Source organism: Pygocentrus nattereri, chromosome 1 (genome assembly GCF_015220715.1).
Source record: "Pygocentrus nattereri isolate fPygNat1 chromosome 1, fPygNat1.pri, whole genome shotgun sequence".
Lineage (NCBI taxonomy): Eukaryota > Metazoa > Chordata > Actinopteri > Characiformes > Serrasalmidae > Pygocentrus > Pygocentrus nattereri.
Genome location: NC_051211.1, coordinates 37,876,707 through 37,885,768, shown reverse-complemented (window position 1 = coordinate 37,885,768; position 9,062 = coordinate 37,876,707). Strand labels below are relative to the sequence as shown.

The 9,062-nt window shown below is 43.9% G+C and overlaps 1 long non-coding RNA gene across 1 annotated transcript; it reads right to left on the bottom strand.

Annotated features, from left to right (window-relative positions):
* Positions 1-552: 552 nt before the first annotated feature.
* Positions 553-7,665, bottom strand: LOC108425313. The gene is made up of 2 exons (XR_001857695.2): positions 7,423-7,665; positions 553-763 (listed from the first exon to the last, which is right to left on the bottom strand). It is a non-coding gene; the product is annotated as an uncharacterized LOC108425313 (long non-coding RNA).
* Between the last annotated feature and the right edge of the window lie 1,397 nt (positions 7,666-9,062).

Genomic DNA, 9,062 nt, shown 5'->3' with positions numbered 1-9,062 from the left:
GTTGTGGGACTAATAAGGGTCACTTAATAATTAATTACATAGTTCATAATCTTAAATGATACCTACATAAACGTGACAACTGTCATAAACCTCCGTAAACATTGATATGAGATTATTTGTATATTATCTGTCATAAAGGCTTCTTTTCTCAACTTTGATGACCTAATATCTGTGTCATGTGACAAATTTCTTTCTGACTTTCCTTGACACATTTTTGGGTGAATGATGAAGCACACATTTCAGCAAGTGACATCAAACTGCAGTCCCACAGTAAAAGCAAGTGTTCAAAAAACTATTTTAAGAACTATTTAAACCCAAGGCCTTAATTGACACTGTAATAAGCTGAAGATATAAAAATTATTATAATTTATTGGGCACATTCAATTGAGAGGTGGCTTTCCCAAACGCTAACCCCTAAATTCCAACTTGTGAAAATGTTTAAAAAAAGTTTTTTTTTAATATATATATGTTCAGTTTTTTTTTTTAAAGAATTTCTTCAAGTGAAGTTGAAAGGTTTAAGTTAAAACATTTAAATAGATTTAAGTTAAAATGTTTAGTAGAAATATCTTTATTAAAAAAAGGTTCAGATGCGACCATAGCCAGAGTCTTATTTTAGCCACACCCCTGCTTTTTAGAGCAGGAAGTGAGACTACCAGTGTGTCATTATTCAGAGGCTGCATCCTTTGGAGGCTACAGTTGAAGGCTGATTACATCACAGCGGTGCAACTAGGCTGTCCCATTTCGAAGGCTCCTTCTTATGTGGCTGAGACATGTGTAAAAAAAAAAAAAAAACACAATCTCATCAGTAGCCAGTAGTGCAGCAACTCCAGCTCTAATAAATGAAAAAAAATGATCAACTAAAATTATTCTGACTCATTAACTTGACTGTAAGTGTGAGGCTATGAGACTGTCCCTGAAGTTTGTGTTCACACCAGTACTCACATCAAGATATCTGCCAGACAGTGTTCAACTCGACTGAAGAAGTGTAGATAAGATTCTAGATGCTTTAATCCACAAAATCTTGTAAATACTTCTTACAGCAGGTGAAAAAAGGTGCTGATATGCAGAGAACTCAACAGACTCAAAATGGAGAATCAACTACACAGAAGAAGAGGGGAGGAGCTACTAAGAAGAGGGGAGGAGCTATTGGATCGTAGGTACAGGGAGCCAGTAGGGACAAACTACCAAAGGCAACACAGTATCACAGATGCATGTCAGTAAATAAAACAGATGGTGTAACATGACACTCCCCGTCTGAAATCTTTAGATTTCACAATAAACAATAATGAACACCAAGTCAAAACTTGATGGAAAGTCTAGAAGTTGTAGTCCACAACTGGAACTGGTAAACTATAGTTAAGTTCCAATAAACCCATCTTTGGATAGGGGAACCTGCAACTTGCCAACTTGTCCACCAACCCACATTGTAATCTACGGTAAGAAGTCTCAAAGGTGACATGGTTGTAGTTCATGGAGGTAAGCTCCCCGCCATGAGCTGAGAAGGGTGTCCTCTTCTCATGTCATGTGACGTCTTCTCTTGGAAGAAGAAGCACCAGTTCGTTGATTGGGCGGAAGAAAACCCGCATTGAGCCTCCTATGGTCACTTTGACCTGCACTTTCCGAATCTTTCCGTCATCACTAGGGACAACTGAAGTGATGAGAGGCCATTCATTCCGATGGGCTTTATCCTTCAGAAGGACGAGGTCGCCAACCTGGAGATTAGGTTTTGGAGTCTGCCATTTGTGACGACTCTGAAGCATGTGGAGGTATTCGGTCTTCCAGTGGTGCCAGAACACATTGGCCAGATGTTGAACCTGTTTCCATTGGCGTCTGTATATGTTAATGTGATCAAAGGTACCTGGAGGGGCAGTAGCAGTTCCAATTTTTTGGGTTGCTGGGGTTAGGATGATTGGAGAATCAGGGCCTAAGATACTGGGATAATTGGCCTTGCATTGATTATAGCAGACACTTCAGCAAGGAAGGTGACCAATGTCTCATGGGTGAGCGTTGGTGACTTGTGGTCCATCAACATGGAGTCAAGGATTCTGAAGGCAATCACAATCATGTGTTCCCAGGAACCTCCCATGTGGGATGAATGTGGAGGGTTAAACACCCAAGTGCATCCATTGTTGGACAAGAAATTGTCAAGTTGCAGTTCCTTGCAGGCTCCAATGAAGTTGGTGCCGCAGTCGGACCTCAGTTGCTTGGCAGGTCCACGAATGGAAAAGAATCTTCGGAGGAAGTTGATAAAGCAAGATGAATCCATAGATTCAATAACGTCAATGTGTACTGCTCGGATGCTGAGACAGGTGAACAGCACAGCCCACCATTTGCTGTTTGCAGCTCCCCCACGTGTTCTATGAGTAACAACTGTCCACGGGCCAAAGACATCCACCCCAACGTAAATAAAAGACGGATCAGTACTTAGAGGGTCTGAAGGAAGGTTTGCCATTTGCTGCTGTTGGTGCCTTCCCCTTAACTTGTGACACTTGACACATTTATGGCGCATGGAGGAGATGCATCTCTTCATTCCAACAATCCATATACCGGCTGACCTGATAGCGCCTTCAGTAAACTGTCTGCCCTGGTGCTGTACTTTCTTGTGATTATGTCGGATCAGCAGGGTAGCAATATAATGTCCACCTGGAATGATCACAGTGTTCTGCTCCTTGCTGCACAAGTCCGATTTTTTGTATGCGGCCGCCCACTCGTAGTAATTGGTCGTGACCGATTACCGGGTTCAGTTTGTAAAGTGCGCTGTTCTTGGACAGATTGATGTCCTTTGAGATACTGTCTATCTCCTGATGATACACCTCTTCTTGAATGCACCGGATGTTAAGTCGCTCAGCATGTTCAACATCTGCAGCTGTAGGGTGTTCCTTACACATATGCCAGCCTTGACACGCTGTTGATTTATCCTTTGCAAAGCACTGCGCGATGTGAAAAAGTCGGGCAACAGCTCACACAATGGAAGACCAAGTAGAGAAATGCTCAGGGCTATGTGACTTCAGCTTCGCCTTTGAGGTTAGAGAGGTGTAGAGCGTAGATGTCTTATGTCTGATTTCCTTGTCAGACTTGGGATCCACTAACTCATAGACAGCATTGGTAGAAGTCAAGCAGGGATTGTCATACAGGAACGCTGGCGGTGACAACCACATATGATCTAGAAGGTGTGCCGTTGGTGAGGGCCTTGTACCACAGTCAGCTGGGTTAAGTGCAGTGGAGATGTAATTCCACTGATCAGGAGTAAATGAATCAAAAAGGGGTCCATTTCACCCCTTATTACTTCCACAATTTCCACTGCTAGCACAGCTGTTCAAGTCTTGGAACAGATTGTGCAGGTTTTGGGGTTAGTTTGGCCTTACCCTGGATGAATCCACAGTGTGGCTCATTGTTGGCTCCCAATGTATTCAGATAGGCCACTGCAGCTATAGCTTCCACTGAGGCATCAGAGAAGATGTGGATTTCCTTCCTGACGGCAGCTGAAAGGGAGCTGGGAATGTAACAACGTGGAACCTGGAGTTGTTCCAATACTTCCAGAGATCTTCTCCATTTTCCCCACCTTTGTTGCTTCTCAGCAGGCAGTGGGGTGTCCCAATCCATGTTCTCAGTGGTAAGCTGTCTTAGTAGTAGCTTGCTTTGAATTGTAATGTGGGCAATGAAACCAAGAGGATCATAAATGCTGTTCACAACAGATAAAACCCCTTGGTACTCATCCGGTAATCTATGACCTTGTTGTTGGCATCGTTGTCCTTGTGCCATAGAAACCTGAGATAGTTTCTGTCATCTTCCCTAACAATGAAGCAATGGAACATTTGCTGGATGTCAGCCATTGCTGCAAAAGGTTCTTGTCTGAAGCGGATTAGGACCAGTGAGGAGCAGGTTGTTGAGAGACACACCTTTGTACTGAGCGCTAGAATCGAACATAACCCTGATTTGGTCAGGTTTGCGAGGGTGGTACACGCCAAATGATGGAAGGTACCAGCATTCTTCCCCTTCCTTTAGTGGTGGTGCAGGTTCTGCATGATCCCTTTCAAATATCTTCTGCATGAACGTTTTAGAGAGGAAAATCTACCAGTTGCTTGCTGCTGATTGTTTGGTAGTTTTATTCTCAGAGATCGGAAGGGTAAAGGTGCTACCCAGCTATTGGAATCATCTTGAATGAATTCCTTGTCCATAAGTTTGAGAAATTCTTTATCTTCTCTTGCAGGTGCCAGCTTGTTGTTATCACTGGTTGTATTAAACACTGTTAATCCAAGGGTGTCCTCCCAGGGTAGGAAAGTGTTTGCATCATCTTGGTGGTTATGCAGCCACTTACTGTTGCTTAGCTTCTCCTTCACCTGTTAGTGATGTGGACATGGCTGACAATAAGTGCTGCGACCATTTGGCAAGATGTGTGTCTTAAATGATGAAACTTTGGTAGGCCTTTTCATCCTGTCTATACAGACGTTGCCTATGATAACCCATCCTAAATCAAGGCGCTGGGCAAATGGTGCGTCATGTGGTCCATTAATTTGCTGGCGTATCTTGTGTACTTTGAGAATGTCTCTACCTATCAGAAGTTGGATCTCTGCGTTTTTGTCGAGGGCTGGTATTGGCTATAGCCCTTAGATGCGGGTGATGAAAGGCTGCCTCTGGTGTGGGTATCTCCTCTCTGTTGGATGGTATCTGGTTACATTCAACAAGTGTAAGGTATCTCTAGATTGCCCTTGAGAGGGGCTACTATGAGTCCACTGGCTCTTCTCCCAGAAACCTCTGATATGCCAGTACATGTGCCCAAGGTATATGAATATGCATCCCCCGTTAGGTTAAACAGATCAAAGAGTTCTGACCTTGCAAGTGATCGGTTGCTCTGGTCATCTAAGATGGTGTATACTTTCACAGTCCTTTCTGGCTGACCCTTGGCATATACGTTGACTAAGCATATTCTTGCACAGCACTTCTCACAAAAGGTCTTCTCCACAGACTTCTGTACATGAAGAAGATACTGCAGTAGTACTTGTGGTTTGATCTGTGTTCTCCCTGCCTTGCCCTGTTGGGGAAGAGCAACCCTTAGGTGGCATAGCACTAGGTTGGGATGGATGAAGAGCTTGTACGTGGTCCTCACTGCCACACTCTATGCACTTAATAGTAATTTTACAGTCTTTTGCGACATGTTCTGGAGAAGCGCAACATTTGAAACATACCCCAAGTCTCTTTAGAAACTCCTTGCGTTCTTGGAGTGGTTTCTTCCTGAAGCCGATGCACTTCTTGAGAGGATGTGGCTTCTTATGAATAGGACACAGGCTATTAGGGTTTTCAACCCTTTCGTCTTGGATGTTGCAACTGGTTTCTCCTGGAGCTGATGTGGGTGTAGGAAGAATGCCAGTCTTTTTTCACTGAGACTGGACCTCTGTGGTCTCTGTAGTTAGAATGTGGGCTGTCATACTTAGTAGGAGGCAAACCAGGACCACTGGGTTCACCATAGGAGAAGCTTGTTCATTCTTGGATTCTGCAATGTTTCTGATAAACTCACAGAAGTAAGAAAATGGAGGAAAGGAGACTTGATTCTCTCTTTTCTATCTTAACCCAAATGTAGTCCACTTTTTTTGTGTATATTGTATGGCAGCTTGGAAACTATTGGGTTTACCCCACGAGCAATGTCCAGGTAACTGAGGCCAGAGTGTCCGCTTTCGCCAGCTGGAGCTCCAAGAGCAGATCACTGAGCTCTTAGAATTTCTGATTGTCTTTACCTGATATTTTCAGAAAACCTTGCAACCGTTTGAACAGAGCATTCTCTATTGCTTCAGGACTGCCATAAGTTTTCTCCAGTCTTTCCCAAGCAGCTGTGAGGCCTGCTGCTGGATTGTCGATGTGGACAGATCTAAGTCTTTTTACCCATTCTGAAGACTTTGGGCCAAGCCACCAGATCAGCAAGTCTAGTTCTTCAGTTGCAGTAATGCTGAGGTCACTAGTTGTGTGGATCTGAAGGCACATTTCCAGCCTCTGTAGTTCTCAGGTACATCATACCTTGTTAGTCCAGTCTTTGTAAGCTCGTGATGAATCATGAACCTTGCAAACTCTGACATGTCTGATCTCTCTGACTTTATAATGGGAATCTCTTGCTGAGTAGTGCTGGTCAAATTGTTTATGGGGTTCTGGCTAACAGACATTGGTTGAAATGGGGCTGCATTGGCATTCAACCTAGGAGCAGGCTTAAAGTCCATAGGTCTAGCCATATCTGGGCTTGGAGCTGTGTGGTTGAGAAACTGAAGATTTGTGAGCATGGTAGCTTGCACCTGGGTGTCTATGTCTTCAACTTGCTGAGGTGCAGGACCTTGGGGAACTATGGTGGATGAGGGATCTGGATGATGGGCAGGCAGGGCATTGTACTGACCTTGGATGTGGGGTGCTGCAGAAGAATCTGCGCCCTGATGTTGTGCAGGAATGTCCTTCCTGTTAGGAACATTAGTAGCAGCAAACAGGGATTCATTGTTTTGGCTTAGGACAGTCTCTGTTGCGCTTGAGTGGATCCTCTGCGTCCATTTCGCTCAGGGCGTCTCTTTCACTCCCGCTAATGGCTTGTTCTAAAACCTTTAATCTTGCCATGGCCGTAGCATGCTCACATTGCTTCTCTAGAGCTTCCATCTCTGCCTTCTGTTGTGCAAAGGCCGCCTGTATTTTGGTAACTTCCACTTCTGCACGCACTCTTATAAGTTGCTCACTGAGTGTGGAAGATTTTGAGGATCGTGACTTTGAACGTCTGGTAGACTTGGAAATACGGGATGATGTTTCCTCAAGTTGTGCAATTCTTGCCTCTGTCTTAGACTTAGTTTCATGTACAAAGCGCTCTCGTTCTGAATTTAGATGTTGGAAGCTTTGCAATTCCTCTAAAGAATCCTCTGTGTCAAGTCTTTTCAGAGTGTCCTCATACTGTTCACTTTTAATTTGGTAACGTCCATACAAAGTACAAAGCTGTTCCAGGGCTCCCTCTAGTGGTGACCCACTGTGTGCAGGCAAACACATGGCAGACATATGACTCTGTATTTTCTGCCATGATTTTAAGTGTTCATGATTTAAACTTTCAAGATTCTCTCTAACCTTCCAGGTAGGCTTAGCAGAGCGTTTATCCTTCTCACTGTGCTGCACACTGGTATCTATGCTAGCTTGTGCTTCAGGGTATCCTTCAGCCATGATGCAACAACAGACAGGCTGGCTTGCTAGAAGCTTATATGGTGTGAGAGTCTGAGCTGTAGCTGCTAATTCACGCAAAGCTGGTTCCCTCAGACACCGTAGGTAATCTCTGAAGTTGGTGAATTGTCTTTACAGCTGTACCTGACATTCTTTATGCATCTTTTTTCACTATTCTGACTCAGTAACTTGACTGTAAGTGTGAGGCTATGAGAGACTGTCCCTGAAGTTTGTGTTCACACCAGTACTCACATCAAGATATCTCCCAGACAGCGTTCAACTCGACTGAAGAAGCGTAGATAAGATTCTAGATGCTTTAATCCACAAAATCTTGTAAATACTTCTTACAGCAGGTGAAAAAAGATGCTGATATGCAGAGAGCTGAACAGACTCAAAATGGAGAATCAACTACACAGAAGAAGAGGGGAGGAGCTATTAAGAAGAGGGGAGGAGCTATTGGATCATAGGTACGGGGAGACAGTAGGGACAAATTACCAAAAGCAACACAGTATCACAGATGCATGTCAGTAAATACAACAGATGGTGTAACATGACATCAAAGATCAAAAAATCAAAGTTTCTGGCTCCATCTTTAAAGAACAGGCAGACTGTTACATTTCGGTTTTGCCTTTGCGGGTCTAAGCAGTCTTTGAAAGAAATGTCTTTATAGGCCGCGTCCTTCAAAGGATCCAGCTCCTGAATTAGGACACACAGTGCATCCCTGTCCATCATGGCCACATGGTGAGCCTCTGTTTTGAAGTAAATGTGTCTCACAATCTGAAAATCAGTATGTAACAAGCAGTGCCATTACTGAAAAACATTTTCTGCAGTTAAGTAACTTTTTCTGTTTTAACAAAAAATATTGAAATCATACTTTGAACCCGTTTGGTAGAATGATTCATAGGAGAGAGACATAATGCTACTGATGTGATGTAGGTGCAAGGTGATGTGATTAAGGCTGTAAATCAAAACCTGTGGCTGCAGGTTTTCATCCCAAACCAGCAGCAACACACATTTCCATTTGTTCAATCAGCTAGTCTCAGTCTTCAATCAATTTGTCATGTAAACTCTTGCCTTGTTAGAATGAAAACCTGCAGCCGGCCTGCTTTTTGTGCATAAGACTGGGAACCACTGGTTGAAATTTTAGAAATGGTAAAATTAAGCTCACTTTGTCATTTCACCCCAGAAAGTCATGTCATAACCTAAAATAAGAAAAAAATCACTGCTGCCTGAAGATGTTATATAACCTGACATAAAAGTTGGAAAATGCACCTATTATGATAAAAGCAAGGTCGCGGGGGGATGCTGGAGCCTATCCCAGCAGTCTTCGGGCGGAAGGCAGGATACACCCTGGACAGGTCGCCAGTCCATCGCAGGGCAGACAGACAGAAACAGACAGTCACTCACACACTCACACCCAGGGGCAATTTAGCATGTCCAATTGGCCTGACTGCATGTCTTTTGGACTGTGGGAGGAAAACGGAGAACCCGGAGGAAACCCACGCAGACACGGGGAGAACATGCAAACTCCACACAGAGAGGACCCTGGCCGCCCGGCCGGGGAATCGAACCCAGGCCCTCCTCGCTGTGAGGCGACAGCGCTACCCACCACGCCAATGTGCCGCCCCATAAAAAATCCATTTTGATAAAAAAAAAAATCAACAAATATTTTGTGGGATATTATCATAATCTTTTCTAACATTCCAAAATTGAAGTTCTTCACCTCTAGACAGCATTAAAATGAGTCTGCAAATTGCAGCAATCCCTGATTGGAGCTTTAAGGCCCTGCTTTGTGTGTTTAGCCACTGCCTTGTAAGCACTACACTCTTTGTTGTCTCTCAAACACTGCGAGCATCAGAAAGCTGCTGGTCTGCATTCCTGCAACATGGTAG